This window comes from Phascolarctos cinereus, unplaced genomic scaffold (assembly GCF_003287225.1).
Source record: "Phascolarctos cinereus isolate Bilbo 61053 unplaced genomic scaffold, phaCin_HiC Scaffold_4;HRSCAF=312, whole genome shotgun sequence".
Taxonomy (NCBI): Eukaryota; Metazoa; Chordata; class Mammalia; order Diprotodontia; family Phascolarctidae; genus Phascolarctos; species Phascolarctos cinereus.
In genome coordinates this window covers 152,684,437-152,712,266 of record NW_027555847.1, presented here as the reverse complement: position 1 = coordinate 152,712,266, position 27,830 = coordinate 152,684,437, and positions in this window count along the sequence as shown.

Below are 27,830 nucleotides of genomic sequence, written 5' to 3'. Positions count from 1 at the left end.
GCAAGTAACTCCACATCACTTCATTTCAGTTTCTTCATTGATAAAAGGGAATGGGTAGGCTAATTTCTAAGATGGCATCCAGCTCTAACATTCTATGAATCTAGTAGGAAGGAAGCTCTAGAACTGGCTGAATTTATGGGGGGAAGGATTCCTGTATCTCTCTTGTGCCAACTAGGCTCCAGCTCCCAAAATACCACATGAGAAAGAGAAACTTTTGTCATTTGGTTTTAGGGTATTCCCAGTGCAGTATCATCAGATGCATATCTCTCCACCAGTGGCTGTCATTCACTGACATTAACAAAGTGCATCTATTAAGAAACTATGGTGCCAGGCCGGGTCCATATGGAGGTAACATGGTGCAGAGGAAAGAGCACTCATTCTGGAGTCAGAGACAGGACATGGGTTGAAATCCTGATTCTAATACTACCTATAGGACCTTGGGAAGATCACTTGATGTCTCTGGGCTTCAGTTTCTTCAGTATGTAAAATGAGGCCTTATATGGCTTTTGGGGTCTCTTCCAGCTCTAGGTCCTGTAACCAATGATCATATTGGGTGGATACCCTGTGAAGAAATTGTAGGGAGACACAGACATGAATTAGGTAAAATGGGTAGGCATGGATGGGTTGCAATATGCATCCAGATCCATAAGATGAGATCACAGCTTCATTTGAGTATTTGAGATCTGAGCTGAACATTGTAGAAGGTGACTTAATAGATATGTCATTGTAAAAGATTACACACTTAGGTGAGAACAAAGACACATCTAGAACTGTAAGTCTAGAATCCACATGTGCCAGTAGTGGGTGCTGTGTTCTTTCCACTACTGCACACTAACTCACATATGCCATGAGTTTATCTTCACCCCTTTTCTAGGCCCTACTTTTTACAATGAAGCTAACTGAGGTTCATTAAGATTAAGTCACATAACCCATGTCAGAGGTGGGATTCAAACCTAGGTCACCCCAATTTAAATTCACTGTGCTTTCTACCACACATGGAAACACATATGATTAGTGGGTAGGATTGGAGTATACCTAATGGTATCAGAATGGAGAGAAGTTGTTACCTCTTTTAATCGGTCAAGAAAGGCTTGATGGAGGATGTGAGCATTTAGTGACAGTTCTATAGGAGTAATCAATAGTGTGTAGTAAATTCGGTGGAGATTTGAAGAAGGAAGACTTCAGGCACAGTATGACAATCTAAGGCCTCAGAGCAGAAGACTTGGATTATCAGATGCATTGTACACATTTTATACCATTTCTCCAGAAATTTGGATTCAGATGTTTTGCCAAATCAAAGGACACAAAGATGGGACAGTTAAGATTCACTAATTATGTGGGTGAAGAGAAGGATCTATAATTTTATTAATGTGACAGAAGTCCTGGTGTGAAAAACAGGAACTTTCTCATATCAAATCCAGGTTAGCAATTTTTAACCTGAGTCTATAAGCTTTTTAAAAAAAATGATAACTGTATTTCAATATAATGAGTTCACTTCATAATCCTAGGAATTTTTAAAAATATTATTCTGAGAAAGGGTCCATAGTTTTCATCAGAGTATGAAAGGGTAATGGCACAAAAAAGGTGAAAAATCCTTGCTCTAGTGGTCAAGATCTAGGTGGGCCTGGGGCCGGTTCAGATAGTGACTTGCCTTAGCATATGTAAAGAGAGGCAGGATTCTAACCCAGGCCTTCCTGCTCACATGCCCAACATTCTCTCTGCTATAGGAGGCTGAGCCATTACATGAAATGTTCCTAAATAGGAACAGCCTTCAGTGTGAATCAGAAATGAATAGCTCATCTTCCAACTTTGTCCTGTAATTCCTTCTAATCTAGTACGTTTCTGGGGGAAAAATATTTTAAATAGTATTTTCAGTAAAAAGCACTATCTGAAGCTCTTACAAACATAATTTACTTCATTTTTCTCATTATTTTACTCTCTCAGATGTACTCTATTCACCCTGAGTCACTTCACGATCTAGGGCTCTGACGTTAAAAGTCAAGGATTTTGTGTGAAGGACCAGAGTAAAAGCCTGGATTGTTGTAAACTACTTCAAACACAAAAGGCTTTGACCTTTTGAGAAAGATATTTCTTCCATCTTCTTGTGTCTTCTCTATAGAGGATGTGAAGTTCTGCCTTTCCTTCCTGCAGGGAGTCCCCATTTTATGCCACTGCCCAAACCTCACACATGAAAACTAGGAGAAGTGAAAGAGACCCTGCCCCATGGGATCACTCTACACTGGTCACTGGGAGTCACTTGTTATCTTAGGAACCTTTCTCTGTTGGGTTTGTCTTCAGGTGGTGCTGAGATCAAAAGCTGAGATCTGACCCTAGACAACTCACAGTTGTTAGTGGCAAAGCAGAGAAGTTTGGGGCTGGGGGAGGGAAAATCTGAGCTTGTGTCAGATATAAACTAATGCAGCATGGTGCGAAGAATCTAGGAACTGGGATATCTTGGGACTAGTCTTGTCTCTGCCAGCAATGAGTGACTAGTTTGAAATTAGGCAAGCCACTCAAGCCCCCATCTACAAAATGTGAGTGCTAGATACTCACTCAAGTCAGCAAGCACTGATCAAATACCCACAATGTACAAGACACTATGATGTGTGCTGCAGACACATGCAAGAGGCAGACCCCACTCTTAAATAGCTAATAATTTAATGGAGAGAAAAGAATCAAGACTTCGTAAATGAAGAGGGGTTTAATTCCTTAATCTGCAAGATCTTTCCCAGATATAGGTACTTGCTGTTCCTAAAGGTAAGGCTTGGTACATTATCCACGTTTGGTAGATACAGGTGATAGGCTAAACAGAGCACAAGAAAAATATAAGCTATTTGAGGCTATAACCTGAAGAATATAACCAAATATATGTAAATTCCTTGAGGATAGGCTATTTCATTTGCTATGGGGTGGCATGCTTCTGGTAGACAATATGTTAGATTGGAGAGAGCTCTGGACTTGGATGCCAGGATTTGAACTTTGACACCACTATTTAATCTAAGACAATAGGAGAGGTGATATGCTATCATATATAGCATGCTAAATTTGGAGTTAGCAGTTTCTGAGTTTGAATCCTACAGCTTTTTAGCTCTGTGACCACAGGCAAGCCTCTTAAACTTTCTGAGCTTCTGTGTCCCTATCTTTAGAATGATTATAATAATACCAACTCCAAAGGATTATTGTGGAGTTCAAATAAGTTCCTGCATCTGAAGAGCTTTACAAACTTTAAGATGTTATGTAAATTGCAGTTATTTTTTATTAATTCACATCCTTTTTAAGAAGCATGGCTTTAGAGCTGGAAGGACCTCAGAGGCCATCTAAGTCCACCCCCTTCATTTTAAATGAGGAAACTTGGGTCTAGTTAGGCTAAGAGACTTCCTCAAATTCAGACAGGCAGTAAGCATCAGAGATGAGATTTGAATCTAGGTCCTCTATCTCCAGAGTTAGGGCTCTTTCCACTTGACAACACTGACCCTCAGTTTCATCATTAGTAAAATGGAGAATCATCATACCTCAAAGGGCTGTTGTGAGGAAAACACTTTGCAAACCTCAAAGCTGTATATGAATGTGCACTAGAAATGTGAGGTGGGAGTAGAAGTTCACAGTTATTTTGGTCTGAGGACTCCTTTACTCTTAAAAATTATTGAGGATCCTAAAAAGATTTTTTTAATGTGGGTTATATCTGTTCATATGTATTATATTAGAAAGTAAAACTGAAAAACTTAAAAATCTTTATTAATTCAATTAAAATAATTTATATATATATAACAAAGTAATAAACTCATTAGATGTTAGCATAAATAATATAGTTTGTGAAAAAGTAACTATTTTAAAACATAAAGTTTAGTGAGAATAATGGCATTATTTTTGCATATTTTTGCAAATCTCTTTAATCTCTGGCTTAATAGAAGATATTTGGATTCTCATATTTACTTTTGCATTTCTTCTGTTGTGATATGTTGCTTCAGTTGAACCATTGAAGAAAATCCAGCCTCACGGAGATACATAATTAGAAAAGGAAAGAGTATTTTAATAGGCACATAACATTTGGTATTGTTATGAAAATAGTTTTGACTTTGGGGACACTCTGAAAGGGTTTTGGGGATGCCACAGGGTCTGCAGACAAAATTTTGACAACTGTCATGCTAAAGCAGGGGTTGGCAAAGTATAACCTACAGGCCAAATCCTACCTGCCACATATTTTTGTTTGCCCCATGAGCTAATAATGATTTTTAAATGTTTAAATACAAAAACAGATTGTAAGTTGATCCCTGTTAGAGGATTCAAATAGGGCTGCGACAGAATTCCTAGAGTAGTATAATCCTAAGCATGAAATTGGGACCCTAGATATCTTTACTATAGAAGATTAATAAGCCTAGAAATTATGTGGATAGAATTCTACTCCTATGCAATGAGAGATACTTCTTTTCCTATATAAACTTTCAGAGAGAGAATCTCTGTAGACTTTTGAAAGTTCATCCCTTCCTTATGGAACATCTTTGGAAGATCTGGTCTGGAACAGAGAAGGAACCAGAAAATCCAGCTTTTAGTCTTAAACTACCTTTCATGATAAGAGAATTAAGTCAGCACCTCTATATTTCATGCTGCTCTTGCCAGCAAAGTAAACAAAAGAACATAGTTTTAAGTAACATAAAATTCAAAAATTAATAGGAGTGCATTAATAGGTCAGGATTTGTTTTTCCCTAAGTAGTAAATGCCAAAAGCATTGTTTATGATGCTTTGTGGTGGGCATCTGCTGGGATAAACAGAAACAAAACTGGGCTACAGATTCATAGTGATAATATATTATAATCTCCAGCACCCACAGGACACTAATTTATGTTTCTAGTACCCTGGAGAGCTCCCGTCCAGTGTGTCAAGAATGCTTAAGCAGGGAATGATTGGTGGTCCACACTACCCATCAGATTTGACATGTTTAAGAATAAACCAAGAAAGAGGCTTCAGCATTTTCACCTGGAGGTTGTCACTAAAAAAAATCTGTGTGATTCTGCTCCTGCCACATACATGAGTCACACATTAGGTTTTGGCTTCTGGAGACGACAGAATCAAATGCAGAGTTCCTAGCTCAACATCTCAGCAGGGTTAGCCATTGAAGACAGTTTCAAAATGAAGCAAATGCACAAAGTGCATCAGGGCCACTGACAGGGTCAGTGGGAACTGAGCAATCCTGAGGGTTACCAGGATACATTTGATTTATGGGGCCACTTGGTATCAGTGAACTTTAGTGTATGAAACAGGTATATGTATATTTCTACTCCCTGACTGTTGTCCATGTTGTTCTAGGCTTATAATAGGTGCTGTCAATGCTACCACTTACCTCACATCTTCTTTGTTTATTAGGCAGTGCAGAAATAGCACTCTCAGCTCTGTTTCCCCTTCCCACCAGTAAAGAAGCTTGTTTTCCCAGCACATTCTGCATCTCAAATCACTCCCTGAAGTGTTTCTCTCAGCTCAAATTTGGCTTAACTACAAAGTGAAGCTCACTAGTGACATCTCAGAATGCAGAATAACATGGAAATAGTAGCCCCATGCTTCCAGCTCAGTTACATTGTCGCCACAACCACCCAAGGAATCAAAGTACTCTTGTGACACAGGATTATGAGGGAGAATTGAATGTATTATTTAAAAGGATGCAAGGAAGAAAAAGTTACCTCTCTGAGCTGAGACAGGAAAACACATTAAAACATCCAGAAATTCATCCTCATGGAGGGCAATAATGCTATAAAAGTGGTTTTCAGAATGTCAACTCTGAGTATCATTTTCACCTCCATCAATAGGAACATAGCTTAAAATAGAAATGGTTAAGCCACCCTCTTCAAAGTGTCTCATTGCAAGTGGAGTAAAATGCTAACAGCGTGTGGAAAAATAGATGATACTTGCCACAGTGTTATCTGGCATGACAGCTTCCAGGGTCAATCTATATCTACCTTAATGTAGCTAAGTGGCACAACGGAATAGAGTACTGGGCTTGCCATCAAGAAGACTCATCTTCCTGAGTTCATGTCTGGCCTCAGATACTGACTGTGTGACCTGGGCAAGTCGCTGAACCCTGTTTGCCTTGGTTTCCTAAGGAAGGAAATGGGAAACCATTCCAATATCTTTGCCAAGAAAATGAATGAGGTTATAAAGAGTCAGATATGACTGAAAAACAGCTTACCAAAGTATCTGCCTTCTATCATATCATTAGTAGAGCTTTCAAAAGAAAAATTCATGACAGCAGATCCTTTCCAGGATTCATAAGTGTAGCAAAAAGCAAAACCACTTTCCACCCTTCAACTTACATATACATATACAGTGTTGTGCAGAAGCCAGCTGAGACTCATGATCAATCGTTCAGTCAGTAAATATTTGTTAAGTGCCTACTGTGTGCCAGACACTGTGCTAAAAACTGGTGCACTGTGCTTCTGAGAGCCAGTTGTTAAATTTTTAGTATGAGATTTATGTCTCAGAAATTGGCAAATGATACTAATCAGGGCTTGACTTAGTGCTTTGTTGAAAGAAAGTGATGGAGAAAATATAAATAATGCAGATTAAACTTAAAAGTGTGTCATACTGTGCATTTTTTGGTCAGAGATCTGGTTGTTAAAGATTTACCAGCTTAGCCCTGCACAATCCATTCTTTTCATTGTCTTCTGCAGTGCTGGTCTTCTGTAATGTACCACCACCCTCCTCCCTCAGTCTCCTCCTTGAACTCTATTTTGTTAGTTAATTTGTTAAAGAATCACAGGAAAGGTGGCATCTGGTATGAAATAAAAGGTCTTGGAGTCAGGAAAACCTGGATTTAAGTCCCATCTCTGAAACAGGCCATCTGTATGACCCTCAGCATGTCATTAACCTGTCAATGCTCTAAGTTTCATAGTAGCTCCCTAGAGATTTCATTGATATAGGGAACTTCAAGATAAGAAACTCCTCCACCAGTGCAGACTGATACCTCCTATACTTTTTAATGCTAGAACTCTGAGGAAGTAAATGACTTGCCCAGTATGTGGCAGAGTTGGTATTTTAACTCAAATCTGTCACCTTTCTATATCCTACACCCTACTCTGAAAGAACTTCACTAAAATGAGTTTAAAGGAAATTGAACAATACTTCCCCACAAGTTTAGTTGTATTAGGTAAATATTTATTCTGCTTATACCTAAATTGATTCTGTTTCCAATTTTCTTTTTTATCAGCTTTTTTTTTCACACAGCAAACAAACATAAGTAAAAGCCAAACAAATAGAAGAGAAAGTCTAGTCTTTAAAAAAGTTAACCAAAATAATAATCATAAAAAAGAATTATTGCTTGTTGCTTTCTATGTTGCGGGATGCATTTTAATTAGCCAAAAGAAAACTATGTGCTTACACTTTATTTATTTTTCTTTTGTCATTGATAAGTTTTGTTTTGACACAAGGTTAAATTCCAAAGAAAACCCATATAGCCCCCTCCACACAATATATTTTCTGAAAATAGCTAAGCACATTTTCCTAATAAAATGTTTGTGATTAATAGTCTGGCACTATTACATTGTATTGTTGTTGTTAATAGATGAGAAGGATATGTAGTTTAACCTTAATATTTTGTTGTTGGTGTTTTTCATTGGTTTTAAGATAAATTTGTTTTATCATCCTTTACCTTATTGGAATTGTATGTATTTTTTCCTTGGCTCTGCTTTCCTTACTTTATCTTGTACAAGTTTTCTGATATTTCTATGAATTCTTCTGATTTGTCATGCTTTAAAGCACAGTGATATTATGTTACATGTGTATGTCATAGTTTATTCAACTGTTCCCACTTTTTTGGAGAACATAGTTTATTTCCAAATTGTGTTTGCATTTATAAATTGTACTGCAATAAATGTTTTATAGAGTTGGGTGTTTTATTCCTGTCATTAAACTATTTAAGTATAAATTTCATATTGAGTTAAAAATTAGAGGACATGAAGAATTTATAATTTTTATTGAATAAGTTCATATCATTTTTCTAAATGCTAAGATCAACTCCCTACTTTACCAACAATTAATTAGCTTGCCTGTTTTCCCACAGTATGATATATCAAATTTTTTAGTCTTTTACCCTCTTTGCCTATTTGATGGATGTAGGGTGATAGATACTTCAGAGTTGTTTTATTTTGCTTCTCTTTGTTAGAGATTTTTGACCTCTTTTTACTCTGGTCCTTGATAGTTTGTTTCTTCTCTTGAAAACTGCCTGTTTAATTTATTCTGTCCGATTATCTTTTGGGAATAGCTCTTCACCTTATACATTTGTGACAATGCTTTATAAATTTTAAATGCTAGATTTTAAAGCGAAATGTTTAATGTATATATTTCCATAGTGTAGGCTTTATTCTTATTCTAGTTGTATTGTTTTAAAAATATCCTCATTGCCCAGCATAATACCTAACACATAGTAGTCACATAATAAATGAAATGTTATGTTCATCTATCTACTGGAGAGAGAGAGAGAGAGAGAGAGAGAGAGAGAGAGAGAGAGAGAGAGAGAGAGAGAGAGTCTATCAAAGAAGATACTCACATGCTCTGTGACTTATAGTGTTAGAAGATTATTGTGTTTTATGTATATAACTTTTTTGTTGCAACTGTTTGTTTCCAACTTTTACTCGTAATTATTTATATTGATCCTATTTTCCATTTATTCTGTCTAAATCTTCATTTTTTTACATAGTTGTTTGCATGTTGTTTCCTCCATTAGAGTGTGAATTCCTCAAGGTTGTAGTTTATTTTTTGTGCTTTTTTGTATTCCCAGTGATTAGCACTATGCCTACCCCATAGTAGGCACTTAAAAATGCTTGTTGACTAGCTATAAAAGATGCATTAATTTTTCTTCTTGCGTTTATTCTTGAGTTCAGAAAATGGATGAGAACTTTTTAAAGAAAGTTCCATGTATGTCCAAAAATAAGTGAATTATTTAATACTTCCACATAATTCTCTCTAGCTTTTTCATTTCTTGAAATCTCTAGTTTTCTTTTGACAGATTTGTCTAGTGCTGATAGAGGAAGAGTTAAGTCTCCCATTAGTGTCTTACTACATAGGTCTTTTTTTTTTTGCATTTTAGTTATTCTTCCTTTTAAATACTTAATTACTATAATATTTTGGTCATAAATATTTGATATTGCTACTTTTTCATTGTTTGTGATACCATTAATTATAACCTAGCATCTCTCTCACCCTCCCTCTCTCTGTCTCAACTCTAACTTATTTGAAAGCATGGCTTTAGTTCTTTTTTAAAAAGCAATTCATCCCAAACATAATAAATTTCACTCTACTCTCTTATTTTGAATGTGTTTGTAGATCTACAATTTAGGTATATGGTTGCTATAGGAAGAATATGATTGTGCTGAATTTTCTACTTTATTCTATAACACTTTCTTTTTTTAAGTGAGAATCTTTCTGTACCCTTAGTTATTTTTTTAATATAAATTTATTTATTTGTAGCTTTCAACATTCATTTCCACAAGTTTTTGAGTTCCAAATTTTCAACCCGTCTCACCCTCCCCCCACCCCAAGATGGTGTGTATTCTGAATATCCCTTCCCCTAGTCTGTCCTCTTTTCTTTCTCTCCCCCCTTCTCTTATCCCCTTCCCCTTCTATTTTCCTGTAGGGCAGGATAGACTTCTGTACCCTATTTCCTGTATTTCTTATTTCCCAATAGCATGTGAAAACTTTTTTTTAAACATATGTTTTTAAAACTTTAGGTTTCAAATTTTCTCTCTTTCTCCGTCCCCACCCACCCTCATTGAAAAGGCAAGCAACTCAATATAGGTTGTACATGTGCAGTTATGCAAAACACTTCCATAGAGACATGTTGTGAAAACTAACTCTATTTCCCTTAATCCTATTCTGCCCTCCCATTTATTCTATTCTTTCTTTTGACCCTGTCCTCCTCAGAAGTATTTACTTCTGATTACACCCTTTCCAATCTGCCCTCCTCTCTATCATCCCCCTGCTCTCTTGTCCCCTTCTCCCCTATTTTCTGTAGGGTAAGACAATTCCATACCCAATTGAATGTGTATGTTATTCCCTCCTTAAGCCAAAGCCTATGAGAATAAGATTTACTCATTCCCTCTCACCTTCCCCTGCTTCCCTTCTACTGTAAGAGACTTTTCTGTTTCTTTCTTTGTGAAATAATTTACCCCACTCTACCTCTCCCTTTCTTCTTCTCCAAGTATAATCCTCCTTAATCCCTTAATTTTATTCTCCAGATATGACCCCTTAATCTTCAACTCACCCTGTGCCATCTATCTATCTATCTACATACATATAATTTTTTTCCTCCAACTACCCTAATACTGACAAAGGTCTCATGAGTTATAAATATCATCTTTCCATGCAGAAATGTAAACAGTTCAATCTTAATAAGTCTCTTATGATTTCTCTTTCCTGTTTACCTCTTCATGTTCCACTTGAGTCCTGTATTTGAAAGTCAAATTTTCTATTCAGCTCTGGTCTTTTCATCAAGAATGCTTGAAAGTCCTCTATTTCACTGAATGACTATTTCTTCCCCTGAAGGATTATACTCAGTTTTGCTGGGTAGGTGATTCTTGGTTGTAATCCTATCTCCTTTGCCCTCCGGAATATTATATTCCATGCCCTGCAGTCCTTTAATGTAGAAGCTGCTAAATCTTGTGTTATCCTGATTGTGTTTCCACAGTACTTGAATTGTTTCCTTCTGGCAGCTTGTAATATTTCTCCTTGACCTGGGAACTCTGGAATTTGGCTATATATTCCTAGGAGTTTTCCTTTGGGGATCTCTTTCAGGAGGAGATCTGTGGATTCTTTCAATTTCTATTTTGCCCTCTGGTTCTAATATCAGGGCAGTTTTCCTTGATAATTTCTTGAAAGATGATGTCTAGGCTCTTTTTTTGATCATGGCTTTCAGATAGTCCAATAATTTTTAAATTCTCTCTCCTGGATCTATTTTCCAGGTCAGTTGTTTTTCCAATGAGATATTTCACATTGTTTCTAATTTTTCATTCTTTTGGATTTGTTTTACAGTGTCTTGATTTCTCATAAAGTCACTATCTTCCAATTGCTCTATTCTAATTTTTAAGGAAGTATTTTCTTCAGTAGTCTTTTGGACTTCCTTTTCCATTTGGCCAATTTTTCTTTTTAGGGCATTCTTCTCCTCATTGGCTTTTTGGACCTCTTTTGCCATTTGGGTTAGGCTATTTTTTAAGGTGTTAATTTCTTCAGTATTTTTTTGGGTCTCCTTTAGCAAGCTGTTGACTTGTTTTTCATGATTTTCTTGCATCACTCTCATTTCTCTTCCCAGTTTTTCCTCTGCTTCCCTTACTTGCTTCTCAAAATCCCTTTTGAGCTCTTCCAAGGCCTGGGACTGATTCATATTTTTCTTGGAGGCTTTGGATGTAGGAGCTTTGACTTTGTTGTCTTCTTCTGGTTGTATATTTTGATCTTCTTTGTCAGTAAAATAAGATAATATAGTCTGATTCTTTTTGTGCTGCTTGCTCATGATCCCAGCCAATTACTTGAGTTTTAAACTCTTTGTTAAGGTAAGAGTCTGCTTCCAATGTGGAGAATGTACTGTCCCAAGCTTCAGGGGTTTGTACAGCTGTTTTCAGAGATACTTGTAGGGACCTGTAAATTTTCAGTTCTTCCAAGGTGGTATGATAAGGGGCGAGGTGTTTACTCCTTTCCTGGCCTGTGACCACAAGTATTCCTTTCTGTCCTGTAACTGTGAGGAGGGGTTCCTGTCCACAGCCACTACAAGCTCCACCAAGCCAGCATTCCTCCTCACCCCAGCACCTCCACCAAAACTGTGACCCAGATCCACACACAGGCAAAGCAAGAGATTCCTGCCTCAGCACTGGCAAAGAGATCCCTGCAATTCCTCTGTGATCAGCCACTGGATTCCCCCTCAGTCTATGGGCTGGAAGCTTGGGAAGCAGGTGCCCCCCCTCCCTGGCCACACTCTTGGGAATGAAGCTGAAACCCCACCTTCCTGTCTCAGCATTGACAGAAACAGACATTTCCCACTGACCTTCTAAGTTGTTTTTGGCATTAGTAGGTTGAGGAGTCTGGAAACCTCCCCAGCTGCCCATGATTCAGTCCTCTGAGGCCTGCTCCAGGTTCTCTGTGGCCTGCTCTCCCATGCTGTGCTGTGCTCCCAGCCCGGTGCAATACACCTTTCTGATCAATCATCCAGGTTGTCTTTGGCTGGACATTTGTTTCACTCTGTCTTTTTGTGGGTTCTGCTGCTTCAGAATTTGTTTAGAGCCATTTCTTATGAGTATTTGGAGGGGTTGGGGGAGAGCTCTAGCAAGTCACTGCTTTCACTCCGCCATCTCGGCTCCGCCCCCTGTCTATACCCTTAGTTCTAATCTCTGTAAACAAGGGAGCAAAGTTCAGTCTCAAATATTTTCTCTTGGGCCAAGCTTTGTCATAATATCATAGAATTCAATTTCATTTTCTTACAGTTGTTTTTTCCTACATTGTTTTAGACAATATGTATATTGTTTCCTGGATTCTATGTACTTTACTTTGTATAAGTTTATAGAAACCTCCCCCTGTCTCTCTATTCATCACTTATGGTACAATAATACTTTATCAGATATGTGTACTACAATTGCTTAGCTATTCCTCAGTCATGGTCAGTTACTTTTTATTCTTCAATTGTTTTGCTCCCGCACACAAGAAAATAATGCTGTAAATGTTTATGGGACTTTTAACAAGTCATCACCATCTTTGGAGTATATGCCTAGCAATGTGATCTCTGAGTCAAAGGGTGTGGACCCTTCAGTCATTTTCATAGCATAATTTGAGATCACTTTCCTAAATGGTTGGACAAATTCACCACTCCACCAACACTATGTGCACCCATTTTTTCCTGGAATCACTCCAACATTGACTTTTCCCATCTTTTGTCACCTTTGCCAAATGGTATGAGGTAAGACCTCAGCATTTCTTTGATTTGAATTCCTCTTAGTTTCAGTGATTTGGACTGATATTTCATGTGATTATTAATTTCAATTCTACTTTTAAGCGTTGTTTTTCATATCCTTTAACTACTTTTCTGTTTGGGAATGGCTTTTGGTCTTATAGTTGTAATAGTTTGTGTTCTCTTTCTGTCTCTCTCTGTCTGTCTCTCTCTCTGTGTCTCTTTCACTCTGTCTTTATCTCTCCATATTTCAAATATTTGCCCCTATTCAATCCTGGTTGCCTTGATTTTGTTTGTTCAACAGTTTTTCAATTTTAGATTTTCAACATTGTCTATTTTTTTCTTCTTCTGTCATCACCTTTCTCCTTTGTTTGGTTAAGGAGTTTTCCCCTAACCATAGCTGTAAAAGATGAAACCTGATCTTCTTCCCTAATGTTTGAAAATGACATTTTCCATAATATCTAGATAAAGAAACCAAGGCCAGAGACAGAATTAAGACCTCTTAAAGATATTGATCCTTACTCCAGAATTTGAATACATTCTTAAGCTATTTTTCTTAGGTTTAAAAAGTTGAACTGAGTTCTCTCTCAGTAATTGCTTTTCATGTTTGTAATATAGAAGCACCACCCATACACTAAGAAAAAATACAATTAAATAAATAGACTTATGCAATTCTAAGACAAAAATGGTAGGGAAAAAAGGTATGAGAGAATCTGTGAGAAACTGTATCCTATAAGATTGAAGTTCAGTCTCAGCTATCCCAAGTGTTTAGGTAACTCTTATGGAGACCGAATGTCATATCTTTTAGCATTTTAAAACTATCCATAAGGTTTTATAGGCAGAGATACTGAAGTGGTTTGCCATTTTCTCCTCCAGTGGATCACCTTTTGTCAGAACTCTCCTGCATAACATAGTTCATAATTTCATTGAATTATGAAAGCCCCTCCACCATGACAAGGCAATGATCCAGGAGGGGCACACGCAGGGAGAAGAAATAGAAGCAGTGTCAGATTTTATATTGTTGGGCTCAAACAAAGATTAGTGCAGAGGGTAACTGTAGCCATGAAATTAAAAGGTGCTTGCACCTTGGAAGGAAAACTGGCAAATCTGGACAGCATACTAAAAAGCAGAGACATTACTTTGCCAACAAAGGTTCATATAGTCAAAGTTATTGTTTTTCCAGTAGTAACATATGGTTATAAGAGTTGGACTATAAGGAAAGCTGAGTGCTGAAGAATCAATACTTTTGAATTGTGGTTCTGGAGAAGACTTTTGAGAGTTCCTTTGACATCAAGAAGATCAAATTGATCAATACTTAAAGAAATTAACTCTGACTATTCATTAGAACAGGCCTGTACAACATACAGCCCACAAGCCACTTGCAGCCTGCTAAAGGATTTCAGGCAGCCTGTGAAAAATGTAGAGTATGAAAAAGAAAGTAAAGATGTAAGGAATGGTTTGTCCATGCTCCACTTAACCAGCCTTCCACTAGTCACTATTGTGCTTGTCATGTAACTTGGCATGTGGGTTGCCACTGCACACTTTCCCCTGTTTGTCACGTGACCTGTGGCAACCAACCATCATCAGTCTGTCTCAGTAGGAACTCCCTGTACATTTACAGCTAGAGATTACTGAACTTCTGTGCTCAACAGTTTCTCAAAATAAACACAGAGAAGTCAGCCTTCAAGACTTCTATGAGAGTTTGGACAAGGGAAAGCTTAAAAATCTGCAAAATTGTGCTTTACACATTTTCAGTATATTCAGAAGTACCTACATATGTGAACAAACCTTCTCCATTATGAACTTGAATGAAAACAAGCAATGATCAATTCTTTTTTTTTTTTTTTCTTTTAGGCAATTGGGGTTAAGTGACTTGGCCAGGGTCACACAGCTAGTAAGTGTCAAGTGTTTGGTCTGAGACTGGATTTGAACTCAGGTCCTCTTGACTTCAGGGCCGGTGCTCTATCCACTGTGCCATCTAGCTGCCCCCAAGCAATGATCAATTCTAACCAATGAACACTTGGAAGATATTTTGAAAACATCAATTTCAATCGTGATTCTGGAGTACAGTCAATTGATTGTTGACAAGAAGTGTAATATGTCCCGTTACCTAAATGTAAACAGTAAGAAAACCTGAAAAATGTATTAAAACTTGCACCACTTAGCAAATTAATTATTTAAACATTAATGCAATTCATGATAAATAAAAATCTTACTAGTGTATTTAATTTATATTAATTGAAATTTCCTTTAAAAAATTTTTTTCAAAATAATTTAATCATTAATTATGCTTTTAATTGGAAAGTGAGCCACTAAAAACTTACTTTGTAGCCTGATGAAGTTTAGCCTATTTTAATTTTGGCCCCTACCTACTGCCAAGTTATGCAGGTCTGCATTAGAAGAATAAATATTGAAGCTGAAGCTTAAATACTTTGGCTACATAATGAGCAGATAGGACTCATGGAAAAGATGTGCTGGGAAAAATTGAAGGCAAAAGAAGGGGATGACAGAGCATGAGATACATAGATGGTGTAATGGAAGCAATGAACATGAGCTTGGACAGACTTTGGAGATAATGGAGGACAAAAGGGCGTGTTGTGCTATGCATCTGTAGGGCTATGAAGAGGCAGATATGACTAAATAACTGAACAAGAACAACAATGGATCTTTTAGTATCTATCTGAACTTGTGTATTGCTAGGTTATTTCCTGAGGTTCTTGTATTGTCAAGTTGAATAAGCCTCATAATAGCAGCAAACTATTTATGAAAAATAAATTCCTAATGGGGGAAAAAAAGCTTTGTAAAGGATATGTTTGGGTGTATGAGGTTTCTCACCTGAATTTTGGCTATGTCCCTCTTTTTGAATCATTTTGAAAATCTTGTATCCCAAGAGCAAATGCCTATGTCTGACTAACTAACAACAAAAAGAATGACCCAATTATGAAGTTACCTTCTCCAATTATTTAGTTATTTATATAAATAGTATTTTGTAGCTATGCTCATATAATTGCTTTATGTACCTTGGGAACTGGACCCCCAGTTAATTCTGAATTATGAGTTTGTTTTGGATGGAATTTCTTTTTCTAACTCTTCCTGATGATTTTAGAGGAAGACTATTTATTTTTTCAGATTTATTTTGTATTTTGCTACATTATTAATTCCTTCAATTAATTTAAGTGGACTCTCTAGGGTTCTCTAAGCAAACCATCATGTTATCTGCAAAAAGATATTTTTGTTTCTTCTTTGCTTGTGCTTATTCCCTAAGTTCTTAATATTACTAATGTGCTAAGGATTTAGAACTATATAAATATAATGGTAACAATGGACAGCATTGCTTTACCTCTAATATTTCTGGAAAGGCCTTTAACTTTTCTCCATTAAAGATAAAGCTGTATCTTGATTTTAGATAAATATTTTTGCTACATTAAAGAAATATGTATTAATTCCCTTTTAAAATATTTTTGCATAAATGAGTGTTGTATTTCCTTTTTCTTTTCTTTTTAATTTAGGTAATTGGGGTTAAGTGACTTGCCCTGGGTCACACAGCTAGTAAGTGTCAAGTGTTTGGTTGGAGGCTAGATTTGAACTCAGGTCCTCCTGACTTCAGGGCAGGGTGTTCTATGCACTGTGCCACCTAGCTGCCCCCTGTATTTTCCAAAAGCATTTTCTCTGTCTGTTGATGCAATTGTGTGATTTTTTTTTGTCCCTTTTACAGTTAAGGTGATTTGTTATATTTATATTAAAATATTAAATCATGCTTGCATTATTGATATAAATCCAACTTGATCATAGTATATAACCTTTTCAATATATCTCTAAAGCTTCTTTCCTAATATAAAATTTAATTTTTATTGATATTCAATGGAGATATTGATACATAATTTTCTTTTCCTGCTTTATAGATATCTCTCCCTTGTTTAGGTATTCAGGCCATAATTGTCACTGAAGTATCTCTATATCTTTATTATATCTCTATTTTTCAAAGCAATTTGGGTAATATTAGAAATTGTTCATTGAATGATAGAATTTACTTGGAAATTGATTTATTCAGGGTTTGTTTTTTCTTTAGTAGTATATTACATATACATATGCATACATATATACATACAAATATATTGTATGTATGATTCTGAGATTTGGCTATTTAATTTTTTTATTTCTTATGATGTAAATCCAGGTTTTTAAAATTTTTTGTAAATATTCATTTCATTGAAGTTATTAGTTTTATTGGCATAAAATCAAGTAAATTAGTGTCTAATACTTTCAAAATATTCCTCCATCTGTCATGAGTTCACCTTTTTTCATTTTCATTTTTGGCAATTTGGTTTCCTTCTCTTTTTTTAAAAAAAATCAAACCAGCCAATTATTTGTCTATTTTATTGGTTTTTAAGGCACCTAGTTTTATAAACCAATTCAGTGTGTTTTCTTGTTTTCAATGTATTCTCTTCCTTGATTATTAGATTTTCTACTTTTGTATTTAATTTAGGGTTTAGGGATTTGTTGCTTTTCCTTCTGAGGGACTTGAGGGGATTATTTCAGCAAGTGGTTAATTGTGAGAATTGAGTAGACCATGGTAACTCCATCTTGTGACTCAATTCTGGAGCTAGCTCAGTTCCCTTTCTATTCAATTATGGGTCTAATCTTATTTCTATCTTCTGTAAAAACTTTATTCAATTGTGGGAATTGGGAGAAAACCTTATTGCATTCTTTGAACCTAGCCATGCATGACTGGGAAGCTGGACCACCTCTATCTGCTGCTTAGAGACCCTTAACTAAGGACCTGGGTTATACTGACCAGAAACTTAGTCAAATCCAAAGACTGATGCAAGGAGTTTTCTTACAGTTGTACATCTTAAACAACCCATAGGTCTTATCTGAAAATTGGCCCCAAACTGATCAACCAAGTATTGTTTTCATGTTTCTTTGATTGTTTACAGAGACACTTTGGGGAGTTGGACACTTCCTTTTCTGATTTTAGGGAATTGCACCTATTCACTTTCCCCCTCCCAACTTGGAAAGTCCCTAATCTTTCATCCAATTAGAAATCAGATTACTTAACTTTGTATTGTTTCCTTTTAATTAATTGGCCTGATTTGATTAATTGTTTTTAGTATTTAAAAGTTTGTCTCACCCTGTATTCAGAGTCCAGACTTAAGCTGAGGAGGTCTGGTTCCAGTTAGGTGGTTTGTTGGGCAATTGCCATGCATTGCTTAATAAATCTATATACTCTGAAGATCGAACTTTTGTTTCTTTTGTCATTTCATCCTTCATCCACCAGGCACATTTCTTAATGTATTCCTTTTCCCATCTTTGTTCTTTTCTCTCTTAAAACAAACAAGATGGAACAAAAGTACTCCCAAGCCCCTATTTGTCTTTTTTGCCTCTTTAGCACTTGAATACAGTGGATTGCTCAAGGGAAACTTGTCTCTTCTTCCCCTATTAAAATATAAGCACTTTATCTTCTTTTAGCCCCTTCCAGTCCTTCAAATGAGTTAACCTTTTTGGTTTATCTTGTTTCCTGTGTTTTCATTGAAAAAATTGTAGCAAGCTCTTATCTTTACATTTGGTGGCACCATGGATAGAAAGCTGGGCCTGGAATCAAGAGGACCTGAGTTCAAATGCAGCCTCAGACACTTACTAACTGTAATACTGGACAAGTCACTTACCTTCTGCCTTCCTCAGTTTCCTCAACTGTAAAACAGGGAAAATAATAACACTTACCTCCCAGAGTTGCTGTGAAGATCAAGTGAGATAAAATCTGTAAAGTGGTTAGCACAGTTCCTGGCATACTGTAGACACTTAATAAATGCTTATTTCCCTCCTATTCTATTAAGGTTTCATTTTACTTCTGTATAATTAGGTCTTTTATGCTTTTGCCCTTTGACATGCAGGTTTTTAAGATTTACTCTCCTTCAAATATAGATTTCTATGATGCCAATTGCAGCTCATACTTAACCTCTTTTATTTTTATTTTTATTTTTTTTAATTTAGAAGCTGACTTTGTATATGACATTACTGGATGTTTTCAATTTGGGATTTCTTTCAGCTGATGACTCATGAATTTTTTTCAATTTTCATTTTATCTCAAGTTCTGGTTAGTTTTCTTAAATTATGCTATGAATATATTTTATTTGGAAGTGATTTTTCTGGGATTCTTAAAAGTATCTCTTCCCAACATATTTTCCATGCCAAATATTTTGATTAGATTATTAGATCTAATTATTATGATTATTAGATACCTTCATAATCGTCAATTCCTCCCCCAATCTTTTGACTTTGTTCGAATACTCCTTATTGTTTTTGGAATTATTGAGTTATAGTTGATCTATTGTATTTTTTTTTTTCCTGGAAGGCTAATACTTGGGCAAAGTCTCATAACTTTTCTTATAAGCTGTGTATTCTCCTATTGTTTTTTTCTTCAGGAGCTCTTACTTTTTTTCTTCCAGTCACTTTTGCAGTCATTTTTATATTTTCTTTGAGGCTCTATTTGTGCTTGAAGAGTTTATGTCTTTTCTTCTTGATTTAATTCATTATCTTTGCCTAACCCCTGCATTTGTTAGTTTTTGTTATTTGTTTTTTTCACTCACATCTCCAGCCTCAGTTCCTGAATTGGGACTTTGTGCTAAAGCTAGGATCCCCATCCTCCCCACTGTCTCCCTCACCCCAACTTGTATGATATAGTTAGAGATTTCTGTTCTGTCATCTCTTTAGTATGGATCTTTTTGCTGCTGTGGTTCTTGATGGGGTGATAAGTGCAAAGTACTGTCCTCCTCTCTTGTTCTCTCTGTCTCTGTCTGTCTGTTTGTCTGTCTGTCTCTCTCTTTTCCTTCTGGTGGCCCGATATCTTCTGGGAGAATATCTAATTGAGAGTGGGATTAGCCCCCCTTCTGTGAGCCTTACAGATCCTGACAATCAGTTACCAGTGATAATCATGGGCTTTCTGAATGTACATCCTAAGGGTACCTGCTGATTGAGCTGTTCCTGTCTGCTACTGTGGCATAAGAGCTCTGAAGTAGGACTTGATTCTGCCTCTTGCTAATGGTTCACTAGGCCAAGCCTGAGATTCCATGGCTTCAGGTTATGTTTAAAGGGGATTATACTAGTGTTAGTCCACTCCACCCTTCCTTTTTCAGAGCTCCTCCAGCTTTCAGGTCACATTTACTTTAGAAGATAGGGCTAGTTTCCAACACTTTTTCCTTCCCATTTTACAGATCTTGGTACTAGCTTCTACTTTCTTAGGTATATGAATCCTCTCTGAATACCTGTCAAATTTTCTTGGACTGGATAGAAGAACTTGTAGCTGTTTCTTTTGAGTCTTTTGGGTCATTGTTCCATTTGACACCATTGGTCTATTCTAGGACCTTTCTTTTTTGTCTTCTTAATTAGAAATCCCACAGCCCCTAATTTTGTAAAGCCAACTTCAGTATTAACTATCATCCTTATCACAATCATCAAACATATTGAGTAGTTATAGTAAGTATTTCATCCCCCTTATTTAAGCAAGGTTGCACTGAGTTACTTTACTGGTTTGTAAGAAGGGCATTAATTATCTCTATTGTTTTTTTCCCCCAGGTGCTACATAGTCATATGAAAGGGTTATATTTTTGTTGATGCTAATTTTTTAATTTTTTTCAGTTCCAAATTCTCTTTTTCCTTCTACTCCTTTCCCACCTATTTAGAAGGTAAGAAATTTGATATCCATTAATACAGAAGACATGTAGGAGAATTATTTTTTAAAAGGGAAACAATGTATTTCAATCTGCAACCAAAGTTCATCAATTCTCTCTCTGAATAGCATTTTTTTAATCAGGAGTCCTTTGGAATTGTCTTAGAGCATTGTATTGAATAGAGTAGCCAAGTCTTTCACAGGTGATTTCATTACAATATTGCTGTGACTGTGAATGTTGTTCTCCTAGTCCTGCTCACTTCACTTTGCATCAGTTCATATAAATCTATGCAGATTTTTCTGAAGCCATCCCCTTTGTTATTTCTAGCGCTATAGTATCCCATTATCCCATTATGATCATACGCCATAACTTATTCAAGCATTGCCTAATCAGTGGGCATCCCTTCAGTTTCCAATTCATTGCCACCACAAGAAATGTTCCTCTAGATGTTTTGTTCATATGAGTCCTTTTCCTTTTGTCTTAGATCTCTTTGGGATACAGACCTAGGAACAGTATAGCTAGGTCAAAGGGTATGCATAGTTTTATAGAAAGGATTATGCTTTAATATAAGTAGCATTGATTATAGGATCACAGGAATATAGGAACACAGATTTAGATTTGGAAGGGGTAGTAGATGTAATCTAATTAAAAACCAATCCCTCCTTCCCCACACCAGTTTAGTTACAGATTAAGAACCTAAGGTCTAGAGAGGTTAACTGCCTTACCAAAAGTTAGATAAATAGAAAAAAGCAGTATTTTAATCTAGGTGTCCTGAAGCCAGTACACTTTCCCTCTTGTACAACCCAGCCTCTCAAAGATCTATATTCATATGGAAATGTTTCCTGATCAACTGGAATCTAATTTTTTTTTTTTGCAATTGGGGTTAGGTGACTTGCCCAGGGTCACACAGCTAGTAAGTGTCAAGTGTTTGGTCTGAGGCCAAATTTGGACTCAACTCCTCCTGACTTCAGGGCTGGTGCTCTATCCACTGTGCCACCTAGCTACCCCTAGAATCTATTTTATTGTCATGGTTGGGGAAGGAATTTCAAATTGAGATTAGATAATTAAATCAAACTGAAATAGATCTTTAGATTATTCCCCTCTTTACTTGAAAGCACTGTCACTGAAGATGGGATTTGTGACTAAAGGCACCTTTGAGTTTTGCTTTGAGTTGTAACCAATAGATAATATGACATTTATTAAGCACTAACTGTGTACAAAGCACTATGCTAAGCACTAAGGTTACAAAAACAAGAAAATAAGGAAATTCCTCTCTTGGAGGAGCTAATATTTTAATAGGGGAAGGCAAAAATAGAGGGGAGCTGAAAAAGGAATTATGGAGGAATGGGGGAGGGAAGAATGGTGCTCACACTGGTTTAAGGCAGCTGGCATAGAGGTAGAACAGACCGGAGACGGATCCAAAAAAAAAAAAAGAGCAATGTGGCTGGAGTTCAAGATATAGTAATCCTAGACAGGGACTCACTGAGTAGGCTTCCAGGTCAAGTCATCTTTAGATGGGCAAAACAGCTGTTGAGGAGGTGGAATAGCCTGAAGAGTAAAGTGGAAGTGAAATAAGCCAATGGCGTTTCAGCCTTCTGTATCATCCAACAAAGAAGACCAGAACTCAATACTTCTCCCTTACTCCCCATCCCTCTTAATCATCACTAGGTTCCTAGAGTTACTGCAGTTCAAAATAAAATATGATTGTCACCCCATTTACCAAGTAGAGAGAAAGCCCTGTGGCAATTTTCATTAGCTCTTCTGATGTTAGACATTAGCCTCTTTCAAATCTTTCTTACTATAATGCCTGGTAAAAGAAAAGGACTTATAGAGATGAGAAACAAATGGGCAGAGGAGAACTCCATTCCATCACTGAGTTATTGCTTGTTCTGTGATTTGATGTTTCTCATTAACATTTTTTGAAGGAGGTGATAAAAATCACAATAAAATTATTCAGTGTATATTCCCCATGGTGAGAATTGGGATTGTTTCCTGTTCTGATTTGGGAGAGGGACAGTGCTTCCTGGGAAACTCTAAGGAGATTTCAGTAGAAAATAGTAGCTTGTCTTTGCCCTGTGTGTGGTATGGGTAATAAGCTACTTATCTAGCCCCCGCTGACCACTGAAGCTTCAGGTAACTCAACTCACTCAATGTGAACAACAAGAGACAGAGGAAGCTGAATAAATAATTGACAGCTTTCCAGGGGCTCTGAATCTACCCTCTGCATTATTAGATGTGTCTTTGACATTGCAGTAGCAACCACAGTGGTCCTTTGGCAGAGAGATGGACTGAGTCTGGCATCATGGGTTGAAAAATAAACCTAAGTTATTGGTTTAACAATCTGATGGCTCAGTAACTGTATCTACCAATTCTAATCCTAAGGGTCTTGGTTCAAACTTCCTTAAGTCCATTTCCATAAACTTATGGAGTGCCTTTCTCTAAGAATCTCGTAGCTACCTTCCATTCTTCAGATTAGTCCCTTTCCTTTTTTGGTACCCACTCTCCTCTTTTGTTTCTACCCAGTCTCATCTCTTCAACTTACTCCCCCTTCTTGTCTTCTCCATCCTTTCTCAACAGCATGGGCCTGGAACAGAGGAAACAAATCAGAAGGAGACACATACCATCCTGCCAGTAGGAGGGCTTGTTCTGAAATGAAATTCTGTTGGCAGGAGGCAGAAATTAAAGGCTTTCCAACAAAAAATGGAATACAATTCTCTCTCATTTCATCCCTTCTGGGATCCTAGGTCTAATATGTTTTATTTGATCCATAGATCAAGATTCATAGATCAAGAAAACTTTTTAATGAAGGAAACTATAATAGCAGTAGAAGAAGACTGTGAACTGTCTGAGTCAGGACTGAGTCTGTTTTATTCAGATGGGTTCTTCATACCCTGTAGGGACTTGCTAATGCACCCATTTAATACATGGCTGGCAGGACAGCAGCTATGTCCTGCCAGATATATACTCCATTTGGCAACAGCAAAGAGGCTGCTTATCTTTTAAAAAATGTTGAAAACATGCCAAAGGGGTTTACTTTTATTAATGATGACTGGAATTGACTTAGCAATATCTTGACCATCAACACCCTTTGCCTCTCTTTCCTTTCTGCTATTAGGCCAGGGCATTTGCATTTAGAACATAGTGCAATGAACTCCTATGATGGGAAAGGCACCAGCAGGGCTAAGCAATTACAATGGAGGTCACAGACAAAAATAACCATAAGCAAGGGGAAACGAAGAAAAGGGGAAGGGAAAAAAAATGAAAGAAATAGATACAGTTGCAGGGAAGCATGTAGGAACTCCTAACAAATCTTCTGTGTTTTTACTTTTTTTCTACTCTGATTTTTTTTTTTAGATGGGTCACTACTGATAGCATTGGCTTCTGTATAGATTTCATGTCCATATACTGTAAATTTGTTGTCCCAGATCTAGGAAACGACTACTGTTTTACTGCATCCTTGGGGTCATTTACGTTAATGGGAATGAAAGTCCTCACCTCTGTAAATCATCTGAAAATGTGGCCCTGCTTCACCTATACCAAAAATGTGGGCGGAGAGTGGGGGTAATCTAGTATAGGTTCATAATACTATATTTACTTGGTGATTGATGTGAACTGGTTAGATTAAATCCTTCATACAGAGAAAGAGGAAGAAGAAGTGGGAAAGTTTGGTTCCAGACCAGACTTACACTAGTCCAGTGGTTCAAGTTCAGGGGTGAATTAAAATGAGATACTCTTACACCATATAACATTGTACAAAAGAACATTTTCTTAACAATAGTATGGAAAGGATATTTAGCAAAGATACAGCATAACTTCAGTTGCATGCAAATCCTCTTAATTTAGAGACACTCCTAGTAAGGTATGTTGATCTATATAGCAAAGACCTGAGAAATGCCAGCTATTAATGCAATGGACCTTTTATGCCTTAGATGACAAGGAAGCTACCTCACTGGCTAGATTCTCAGTCTCCTGTACCAACCAAGTTTCAGGGATGGTTTCTTTGACCTCTAGAGAAACACTAGCCTACTCTACATGGCAGCAACTTAGTCATTGCTCCAATCACAGAGAAAGAGATTGCTAGAGTCACTACCCATGAGTTCAGCCCCTGATTCCAAAGAAATTCTACCAACCTGTGTGCTTCAGCTTATGTACATTTGTAGAAAAGTCAGACATGGCACAGCTACCTTCTACTCTGCCCCAATCCTATCTTCATCATTACAGACATACAACATATGGCCCTGAAGTACAATGGAGAGATTCTGAGGAGAGTGTACAGGCATAAGATGATAGAGTGGGAAAATGAAGACTGCTGAATTTGCAGTGAGAAGATCTAGGTTCAAATCCTGACTTATTCCATTTACAACATTTACGACCCTGGATAAGTCACTCAGTTTCGCCATCTGAAAAATGAAGGCATTGAGGGAAAATAGTATACACAATGACTAAAAGAATATAAACCAAAAGAATAGCAAAACAAAACTGGATGTTGATTAAATATAATTATCAATATCTTCCCCAGAAAAGATATGATAGTATGAATCTCCTTCCCTTCTTTGTAGTAGTTCAGATATTATGGATGTAGAACATCTCATGTAGTATCACATTGTTGACATGTTTGTAATAGTAATTGTTGATGGTTCCAGGGAGACTAGGGAATTCAACCTCTCTCTCTTCTAATAAGAGTCCCCTCTGCTCTAGAACCAAATATGCAGTGCCTGGGTTCAAACAGGAAGGAGCCTAATTTCTAAAGAGAGAGCTTAAACTCTTTCCCCAAATCTTTGGTTCTTTCTGACCCCTCCCCCTAAATCACATACACTGAAACCTTGGAGGAAATTACTTAAAGCTTGGGTTTGGTGCATGTCTAAAATGTCCCCAAAAGAGAGAGTAGAAAGTTGCCAGATAGACAATGTACATTAGGTATATAGGACAGCTATTTATTTCCTCTACACAAAATAAATTATTAACATATACTAGACTAGACCTACAAATGTACATTGACATAAAAATTCAAATAAGTAGCAACAGTGTCATAACTACTATAATAATTTCTAGAGAAGCTGACATCAGGACATGAAGCAGTTTATAGGAATAGACATTTTTGTATTGCACCTCGACCCTGTGTTGTAATTCTCTCCATATCCATGTCTTCTCACAAGCCAGGCCAGTGTTTGGGCCCATACTCTTGTCTGTAGTCATCTTCCTTAACAAAAACTAAACTATTTGCTCAATATTCTTCCAGCTTCCAGTCAGCTTCCTAGTTCCCGAGGTTGCCTCTGTGGTTGGAAATTTCCATCTCAGTCACTACTTAGTCACCACTACTTAGAAAATAAACACAGAGCAAATTTTCAGGCTCAGGCACCAAGACATAAAATGTGTATTAAATGCCATGTTTTCAAAGACACCATGCTGCTGAGATGGGGAAAAGGTACGAGCTGCTTCTTTCACCACTCTAGAGACGTTTAGATCATTCGGATTTGTTCCACAACAGGTTGAAAGAGGGAAAGGACTGAGTCACCTTTTGAGGTCTATGTCATCAATGCCTCTTCTAGCTCAGTGGTCAGTAAGATTTTGAATCATAGCACCAAGTCCTGGGCTGGACTAGATAAGTGGTATGTTGCTTTCCTTAACTAACTATGGAAGCCTTTGGATGTAAGGAGACTAGTAGGAGAGGATGGAGTGGAAGTTCCAATAGGGGATGGGTTTCTTGTAAAATGGATTCCTACAGTTCTTGACAAGATAGAAATATGGCAGGGACTAGAATATTCTCAACAATATAATGATTATGAGAGATGATGGGGTATGGACCCAAGCCAATATCTTTGCCCCTTGCCCCAAAAAGAATTTGGGTTCCATTTGTCTACTGGCTCCAGAAAACCATTGACCTCATTCACCTATTTGGTCTCAAAAGGTTGCCTGAGGCTATAATCCACTCAACTGGCCTTTCCTTATCTCTTATTCTTATTCTAATGGACCAGCTCTCCTTTCTCTCAGGCCTTATCTCCCTTTAATCCCCTAATGAAAAAGCCTAGTCTTTATATCCTAATGAAGGGGGCACCTAGGTGGCCCAGTGGATACAGCATAGGCCCTGAAGTCAGGAAGACCTGAGTTCAAATATGGTCTTGGACACATGATGCTCACTAGCTGTGTGACCCTGGGCAAGTCACTTATACCTGATTGCCTTGCAAGAAAAGAAAAGATATCCTAAGGAAGAAACCTAGTCTTTGATACCCTAATGAAGTACTAACCCATTCCTTCCCTATGTTCCAGTTCTTTGTTACCCTAAAGGAGCTTAGTCTTTCATTGTCTATTCCTGGATGACCCCATTCAACCTCCTAGACACTCCCATGCTCCCTGAACTTTACCCCAGTCACCCTGATCCTCCTCCCAACACTCCAAAATTACTTGGCTACATATAAGATTCATCCTGGTCCCCATTTAAACGCTGAGGTTTCCTCATGCCCGCTTGTCCTTATAGGCATCACTAATGTTCAGATTTCTCAAGAGTCTGGCCTGTATGGTTTATCTCTAATAAAACTTAGTCTTTGGCTAAAAGAAGAGTTGGGTCAAATTCGTTCAGGTAGGATGAATTCATTCGAATTCATTCCGGTAGCATGTTGTGATTTCGAGGTCCCAGCACCCCAAGAATGCATACCTCATCAAGAGGGAAGGTCAGAAATGCTCTTGCTAAATGATTCTGTTAACTTTCAAAAACTCAACATATCATTAGACATATGGAAGGCAGTCTTGTACAAGGGGGAAAAGACAGGATCTAGAGTTGATGTGTGTGAGAAATGAAAGAGTTAAGTAGATAAGAAATCAGCACAGACAGGCTAACTTCTCTGCTGGGGGCTGGGGAAGAGTGATAACACAATTCTAGGCAGATAATGTATGTTAGGGGTGGGGCATGTAAGGAAGATTGTAACCCAGAAGGATTAGGACCAATCCTAATCCAGAAGGGAGGAGTTAGGCAATTACTAACTATAAAGCTTGCTCTGACTTCTTTCACTCATGCAGTTCTCCCCTTCCAAGGAGGTGTGCCTGCTTCTGGGGAGAATCTAAAGGACTCACTTCAACCTCTTTAATAAAAAGTCTTTGAGACACCAGTCTTTGAAACTGAGTCTGGGGTCATCTTTATAACAATGGGTTATATTTGCTCTTTGTTTGTATTCCCTGCCACTTACTGCATACATGACTTCAGGAAAGTTGCTTACCCACTGTGGGTCTCAGTTTCCTCTGATGTAAAATGAAGA